This window comes from Sander lucioperca, unplaced genomic scaffold, assembly GCF_008315115.2.
Source record: "Sander lucioperca isolate FBNREF2018 unplaced genomic scaffold, SLUC_FBN_1.2 Unpl_28, whole genome shotgun sequence".
NCBI classification, from domain to species: domain Eukaryota; kingdom Metazoa; phylum Chordata; class Actinopteri; order Perciformes; family Percidae; genus Sander; species Sander lucioperca.
In genome coordinates, this window is record NW_023396330.1 from 18,891 (window position 1) to 27,500 (window position 8,610).

Here is an 8,610-nt window from a genome sequence, read left to right on the forward strand (position 1 = left end):
TCTGTCTGTCTCTGTGTGTCTGTGAGTATATGTATGTGTATGTGTGTATGTGTGTGTGTTTGTGTGTTTGTGTGTGTGTGGTGATGAAAAGGGGGGGATGTGTTCAAGTTGTGAGTTGTATGTTTTGGTTTTTGTTAAAAAAAATAGCTAATTGTTGATCACAAAAAAGTATTTTTTCAGGAGAGAGATGAGAGAGAAAACCTTTGGTTAATCGCTAAAGATGTTTTAGGGTTAGGGGGTTAGGGTTAGGGCTAGGGAGTTAGGGTTAGGGGGTTAAGGTTAGGGCTAGGAAAAACACTCCAAAGGAACACACATTTCCCCGGTGAAAGTCTCTTGTTTTCTACAGGAAGCAAACTCTGCTCCCTGGCCTGAAAGCCCTGTGGTTTATGCCCCACCCATCAACCCCGACCTTCTCGCTACAGGACTAACCGTGTTGTTATGTCAATGTGGTTCATGTATACAGCAATACATAACATGGAATGCTAACGAACTACAGTGCTTAACTTCCCGTAGCTATATGAACGTATGGTTTCATGAGAACAGGCTGAGATGTGAGGTGTCCATATCAACGGACGTCTTGTCTTGGGACCTCTAGGGCTGATTTTCATTGTTGATTAATCAGAGTTTCTCCACAATGAATCATACAAAAGCACCACTTTAAATACTATGTGTACGAAAGATCTGTGTGTGTATGTGTATGTGTGTGTGTGTGTGTGTCTGTGCTTGTTTCTGTGTGTGTGTGTGTGTGTGTGTGTGCTTGTGTTTGTTTCTGTGTGTGTGTGTGTGTGTGTGTGTGTGTGTGTGTGTGTGTGTGTGTGTTTGTGGTTGTTTCTGTGCGTGTGTTTCTGTGTGTGTGTGTGCCTGTGTGTGTGCGCATCTGCTTGTTTCTGTGTGTGTTTTTCGGAGTGTGTGTGTGCGTGTGTGTGTGAGTGTGTGTGTGTGTGTCTCTTATGTGTGTGTGTGTGTGTGTGTGTGTGTGTTTCTGTATGGGTGTGTGTGTGTGTCCTGTAATCTCAGATTTTATACACAGCTGCTATGATTTGATGTAAAGAGCTGTTTATAAACACAATATTGTATAAACAGATCTTAGTCTCGTGTACCATCAATAATGATAGTTTAACACTGTGTTTTATTTCTAGATATTGATCAGATTATCAGTTTAAACTGAACTACACCTTTCATTTCCTGCAGCTACATCAACGATGCTAATGTTGAACGATCCTGCTGTTAATAATTCACCTGGTATCAGGTGAGTGATGAGGACAGTAGACGTTGACATTGCTGAACGGAGCTGAGACACCATTACAGGGTGAGAGATCTCTGCTGGAAAACACACGACGGGAAGATCTGAAGCAGTCAAGAGAAGGGACAGTAACTCGGTGAGTCTTGTTTTTGAGAGACATTTAGATACAAAGACAGATGGCTGAGAAAATCGCTCTTGCTGAAAGTGACCTGAACTGCCATGTGTGTTCAGAGACTTTCAGAGATCCTGTGTCTCTGAGCTGCAACCACAGCTTCTGTTCAAGCTGCCTGCACACATTCTGGGAACAAGCTAACAACAAAAACTGTCCCATTTGTAAAAGAAAATCCTTAAAAGAGAATATTGGGGTGAACTTTACACTGAAGGAACTGGCTGACAACTTTGCTGGGAGACAGAAATCTGGATCATCTGAGACAGAAAAAGGAGAGAAGAAGGTGGAGGTGGTGTGTAGTAAACACCAAGAAGAGCCTAAATTGTTCTGTAAGGATGAAGATAGAGTTGTGTGTCCTCTCTGTGAGTTTTCTCTCCACCACGGTCACATGGTGGTTCCTGTAGAACAAGCAGTCAGAGATCTGAAGGAGCAGCTGAAATCTGACTTACAGTCTCTGCAGGACAAGAGAGACAAACACAGACGAGTGGAGGAAACATACGATGAAATAACTCAACACTCCAAGAAGCAGCTGCTGTCTACAGAGAGTCAGATCAGAGCCGAGTTTAACAAGCTGCACCAGTTCCTGAAAGAGGAAGAGGAGTCCAGACTGGCAGCTCTGAGGGAGGAAGAGCAGCAGAGGGGGAAGACTGTCAGCAGAGAGATGAAGAGGATTCAGGAGCAGATCTCCTCTCTGTCAGACAGCATCTCTGCTGTGGAAGCAGACCTGCAGAAAGACAGCGTGCCGTTCCTCAGCAGTTATAAAGCCTCTCAGAGCAGAGCCAGAGTCCAGTGCTCGCTGTCAGATCCACAGCTGCTCTCAGGAGCACTGACAGATGTGGCCAAACATCTGGGCAACCTGTCCTTCAGAGTCTGGGAGAAGATGAAGGACATGGTCCACTTCTGTCCCGTAAATCTGGACCCAAACACTGCAGGCCACAGTCTCTATCTGTCTGATGATCTGACCAGTGTGAGACGTGGAGACACAGACCAGAAGCTTCCAGACAACCCAGAGAGACACAGCACGTATCCCTCTGTTCTGGGCTCTGAGGGTTTCAGCTCAGGGAAACACAGCTGGGAGGTGGAGGTGGGAGATCATCCTAACTGGAATGTGGGTTTAGCCAAAGAGTCAGCTGACAGGAAGGGAAAAAGACGTGCTTCAACAAAATATGGACTCTGGTGTTTAGTACATCGCAGTGGAAAATACATTGATGGATCTAAGAGCGTCACAGTGAAGAAGAGTCTCCAGAGGATCAGAGTCCAGCTGGACTATGAGGGGGGGGGAGGTGTCCTTCTACAACTCTGAAGACAAGACTCACATCTGCACTCTCAGAGACACTTTCACCGAGAAACTCTTCCCTTATTTCAGTATCAGACCGGCTGGAGATGCTAAAACTGCAGAAATCAAAATCTGTCCAGTTGAGATTTCTCTGTCAGGTTTAGATAACTCAGAGGAGGAGAGAGGAGAGAAGGTGGAGAGAGGAGAGAAGGTGGAGAGAGGAGAGAAGGTGGAGAGAGAACAGAAGGTGGAGAGAGAAGAGAAGGTGGAGAGAGGAGAGAAGGTGGAGAGAGAACAGAAGGTGGAGAGAGAACAGAAGGTGGAGAGAGAACAGAAGGTGGAGAGAGGAGAGAAGGAGGAGAGAGGAGAGAAGGTAGAGAGAGGAGAGAAGGAGGAGAGAGGAGAGAAGGTGGAGAGAGAAGAGAAGATGGAGAGAGGAGAGAAGGTGGAGACAGGAGAGAAGGTGGAGAGAGAAGAGAAGATGGAGAGAGGAGAGAGCTCAAAGTCATTTTTTAAGTTGTTTTATGTGGTAGTGTTTTTTTTTGGGCTGATACAGAATCCAGGTAGTTATTTTTAAAGAAAATGTAGAGATCAGGTTAGAAGAAGAATTAAGATTTGATGACATGATGGAAAACATTCCTTGGTTGTTGTTTGAGACACAAAATATTTCCAAAACCCAGAATGAGAAACTACAGCTGAGCTGCTTTTGGTGTAAATGTGCTGCAAGAACTGGGATGTTAATTAAACATGTTTTTATTTTTTTTATTTCCAAAGATTAAAAGAGTAAAAACCTTAAATGTTAGTAAGACAGAGGACGGCCAGTTACTTCATGTCCTATGGTCCTGTGATAAGGTCCAGGAGTTTTGGAGTGGGATACATGAGAACTTATGTCTGACTGCAGGGACCCAGGTTCCATCCAGCCTGAGATTATTAGTTCTGTGAAATGGGTTAATCCTAAATGGGATGCTGGGTCCAGACTAGTGTGGGTTAGGGTTAGTGTGCGTGTGTGTGTGTATCTTTGTGTGTGTGTGTGTGTGTGTGTGTGTGTGTGTGTGAATCTCTGTGTGTGTGTGTGTGTGTGTGTATCTCTGTGTGTTTCAATGTGTGTGTGTGTGTGTGTGTGTCTGTGTGTCTCTGTCTGTCTCTGTCTGTCTCTGTCTGTCTGTGTGTTTCAATGTGTGTGTCTGTGTGTGTGTGTGTGTGTGTGTGTGTGTGTCTCTGTGTGTGTGTCTGTGTGTGTGTGTGTGTGTGTGTGTGTGTGTGTGTGTGTGTGCGTGTCTGTGTGTGCGTCTGTGTTGTCATTTTTGGGTGGTGATGATTGATGGGGGGGGGGTGTTCATGGTGTTTCTGATTTGTTATTTTGATATTGTTTACCTAATAAACTGTCAGCATTCCCAGAATGCATCACTCTTAAAGTGAATGATCCTAAATGTTTGGGAGGGGGCCCAGAGGAGACTCTTAAATGACAGAAAGGGGAGAGAGTGGAGAGAACATTTGAAATGTGCATTTACTTCCTTTATTTGAACTTGTCTCTCAATCCTCATATGTTGTATTTTACTGGCTTTAATAGGATTTATTTTGATCAACAACAGTTTGGTTTTGACTTAGTATTGTTATGTATTTGTAGCTCTGATTAGCATAACTGTTGTTGCTCCTATTAGTAATATCACTGGTATGTGTGTTCTCTCTTTTACAGCTAACTTCTCTTTTGTAAAATAAGAAACATGAAGACGAGATAAAGAGTCTGATGGATGTTTGAAAGTGTTTCAATAAAAAGAGAATTAGAATAATAATAATAGTTATAATAACTTTCTGAGAATATATTTATATATATGAATACATTCAGGTTTATAAATGTTGTTAGGGCCGTCCTCCATTAAAGACATGTTAAGTTTTGGGTATGACTGTTGATGGTAATTGTTGATTTTGTTTAGATTTGCATAATTGTAATTATATAAGTGATTATTGGTGGTTTGTTTTTATTGATGAGGATAAATGTTCTACTGTCAGTTTAATGTTCATTTAAGAAAAATATTCAATGTTTTATGATAATAAAGAGGCGTGGTTTACTTTATAGGCTGCTTACCTGTTAATACACACACACACACACACACACACACACACACACACACACACACACACAGACACAGACACAGACACAGAGACACACACACACACACTCACACACACACACACACACACACAGACACAGACACAGATACACACTCACACACACACACACACACACAAATGTTCAACAACTCTTGGATACAGTGGAAAATGATGAAGATGAAGAGCTGGTTTGATGCAAATAAACTAACATTGAACTTAAGTAAAACAAAATTTATAATTTTTGGCAATCGTGCAACAGTTTGACAATATGATTTTATTTATTTATTTGATTGGGACAGTGCATGTTAATGAAGAAACATGGAATACATGCATGTAAACATGCCGGATTGTAGCCAAGGGCTAATTTCCATCCGTAGTCCCACGGGCTAAGATCACACAGGTCACAAAACATTGCATAATAAAATGTACATCTACAGTAAGTACATCGTTTATCAATAAATTAACAAAAGCCCTATTAGGGCTGTCAAACGATTAATTTTAAAATCGCTGAACTTCTATAGTTAATCACGTTTTATCACATGATCAAAATTATTTTTTTTGCATTTCAGAACGGTTTTAAGTACATATTAACAATGGAAAGCATTTCCTACCAGTGTATCTTGACTGGGAATCAAATGAATGCAAAGAAAGTTATTTTATGAAGTTGACTTTAAGATTTCTTAAAGAAAGAAATGTTTTTTTTAATCTTCTTCCTACTCCTTTTTGAACATGGGATGGCATGAACATTTGAATCACAATAATTTTGGAAAATTGACATGTCCTTATTTATCTGTTATTTTAATTTTATTATATATATATATATATATATATTTACATGTTCAAAATAAACTACAAATAAATAAATAAATAAAAGGTATAGGGATGTGTTAGGGTTTGGGATGGGTTAGGGCTATGGATGGGCACTTCGAGGGGCACGGGCACAAGGGGACCACTAATGTGAGAACACATTTTAAAACATCCTTAAAAAACAGGTTTGGTTTCTAAAAAGCTGTCTACATAGAACACATATATTAAAAGTGGGTTAGAAGAACCACTGGACAGGCAGGTCAGCCGGTTAGGGAAAATGACTAAAAATAGATGTAAAACGACTACAAGGAAACCCATTTGGATGTTTTATAGTTATCTGTGTAATTAAATGCCCTGTAAGTTGTATTAAGTGAAGAAGTTCTTTAAAAGATATTAGAGAAAAGTGGAGAGGCGGCGGCCATCGTTAGAAACAGTCTGAGAGTCTGAACACTGAGCTGTCAGTGAAACCCTGAGGACAGGAACAAGAGAAGTCCAGACTCTTTCTCAATCTCACTTCTCTTATCTCATATCTGTTATGCTGGGACACAGGCGCAGAGTCAGTAATGGGCCAGGACGGCATTGGCCCGCCCACTTCAATCACTGGCCAGCCCACTTTACTCACTGGCCCGTCCACTTTACTCACTGGCCCGTCCACTTTACTCACTGGTCCGCCCACTTTACTCACTGGCCCGCCCACTTTACTCACTGGTCCGCCCACTTTACTCACTGGCCCGCCCACTTTACTCACTGGGCCGCCCACTTTACTCACTGGTCCGCCCACTTTACTCACTGACCCGCTCACTTTACTCACTGGCCCGTCCACTTTACTCACTGGTCCGCCCACTTTACTCACTGACCCGCCCACTTTACTCACTGACCCGCCCACTTTACTCACTGGCCCGTCCACTTTACTCACTGGCCCGCCCACTTTACTCACTGGCCCGTCCACTTTACTCACTGGCCCGTCCACTTTACTCACTGGCCCGCCCACTTTACTCACTGGTCCGCCCACTTTACTCACTGGTCCGCCCACTTTACTCACTGACCCGCTCACTTTACTCACTGGCCCGTCCACTTTACTCACTGGTCCGCCCACTTTACTCACTGACCCGCCCACTTTACTCACTGACCCGCCCACTTTACTCACTTGCCCGTCCACTTTACTCACTGGCCCGCCCACTTTACTCACTGGCCCGTCCACTTTACTCACTGGCCCGCCCACTTTACTCACTGGCCCATCCACTTTACTCACTGGCCCATCCACTTTACTCACTGGGCCGTCCACTTTACTCACTGGCCCGCCCACTTTACTCACTGGCCCGTCCACTTTACTCACTGGCCCGTCCACTTTACTCACTGGGCCGTCCACTTCACTCACTGGCCCGCCCACTTTACTCACTGGCCCGTCCACTTTACTCACTGGCCCATCCACTTTACTCACTGACCCATCCACTTTACTCACTGGCCCATCCACTTTACTCACTGGCCCATCCACTTTACTCACTGGCCCATCCACTTTACTCACTGGCCCATCCACTTTACTCACTGGGCCGTCCACTTTACTCACTGGCCCGCCCACTTTACTCACTGGCCCATCCACTTTACTCACTGGGCCGTCCACTTTACTCACTGGCCCGCCCACTTTACTCACTGGCCCGTCCACTTTACTCACTGACCCGTCCACTTTACTCACTGGCCCATCCACTTTACTCACTGGCCCATCCACTTTACTCACTGGCCCGCCCACTTTACTCACTGGCCCATCCACTTTACTCACTGGGCCGTCCACTTTACTCACTGGCCCGTCCACTTTACTCACTGGCCCGTCCACTTTACTCACTGGTCCGTCCACTTTACTCACTGGTCCGTCCGCTTTACTCACTGGGCCGCCCAGCCAAGTTTGATCAAAATACGTTTTGTTATGAAAAATATTTAGTAATTTAGTAAAAAAGAAATAGTAACAGAACTAGTTGTGTGTGTTTAATGTGTCTTCTCTTCTGATTAAAACCAAACTGTTTAAACCATAGAATAAGGATCAAACAATTAGGAAGCCTTCGGACACATAGTTGGTTGCTATGGTAACAACAGGCAGACTCTCCGGGCTGCCTTCAGCAGCTAACCTTAGCTAGCTGGCTTTTTAGACAATGTACTATGGATGCAGGGCTCTCAAGTGTTATTGTCATTGAGCGTGACAGTCACTCATTTCAGTCTTTTGTCACGCACTTCAGCCACACATTGTATTTCTCACGCGGAAAAACTATTTATAATATATTTAATATGCCGCAGTGCCCAAAATTTCTCTGGCCACGTCGCTCTCACTATGGAACCAGCAGGAATCAAGCACGTCTCCCCTGGAGTTCTTAGTCGAGCCTGCCACTTATCAGCCAATCAAAAAAAATAAAGGGGCTTCACAATAGCCAATCAGAAAATGCACTATTGTATCTGGGTAAGATTTAACACAACAACCAATGAAAAAAAAGCTCTCTCTCTCTCTCTCTCTCTCTCTCTCTCTCTCTCTCTCTCTCTCACACACACACACACACACACACACACACACACACACACACACACACACACACACACACACACACACACACACAGAAACACACACACAGACACACACACATCATGCGCAATGTATTGTTAAAAGTTACCGTGACAACAATGGCTTCTCTTTAAAGTGGTAAGGACAGTTTTCTTGGATAGAATCCAGTGTAAATAAGGACGAGCTTTTCTGCAGCATGTGCAGTCATTTCCCCAGCGGAGCTGACAGCCAATCAGAGAGAGAGGAGTGTGTTTGAGTGCTGGCCCTCACAGAGGTAACATCAAGTAAAACGGGTTTCATGCTTCTTGTGTTATTATTTAAGTAACCTAGTAACCTTCCTATTTAGTAAGAAATGGTGAACACTGATGATGGCTTCTAGCTGAAAGGTGTTTGTGTTTTGCCCACATTAAATAAGAAGATAACTTATCTGTGAGTGACGTAGTTTTTAGTTTTCTTTG

The 8,610-nt window shown here is 43.6% G+C and overlaps 1 protein-coding gene and 1 pseudogene across 1 annotated transcript in view; both read left to right on the forward strand.

The window, feature by feature from the left end:
- The first annotated feature begins 1,245 nt into the window (after positions 1–1,245).
- The window catches only part of LOC116063106 (nuclear factor 7, brain-like), a 15,886-nt gene continuing 8,521 nt past the window's right edge, over positions 1,246–8,610 (forward strand). Inside the window, exon 1 of the mRNA XM_035998868.1 lies at positions 1,246–1,407. The gene's annotated coding sequence lies outside the window, so the exon portion shown is untranslated. The remainder of the gene's footprint in view (positions 1,408–8,610) is intronic.
- LOC116056309 lies at positions 1,407–2,902 on the forward strand (annotated as a pseudogene).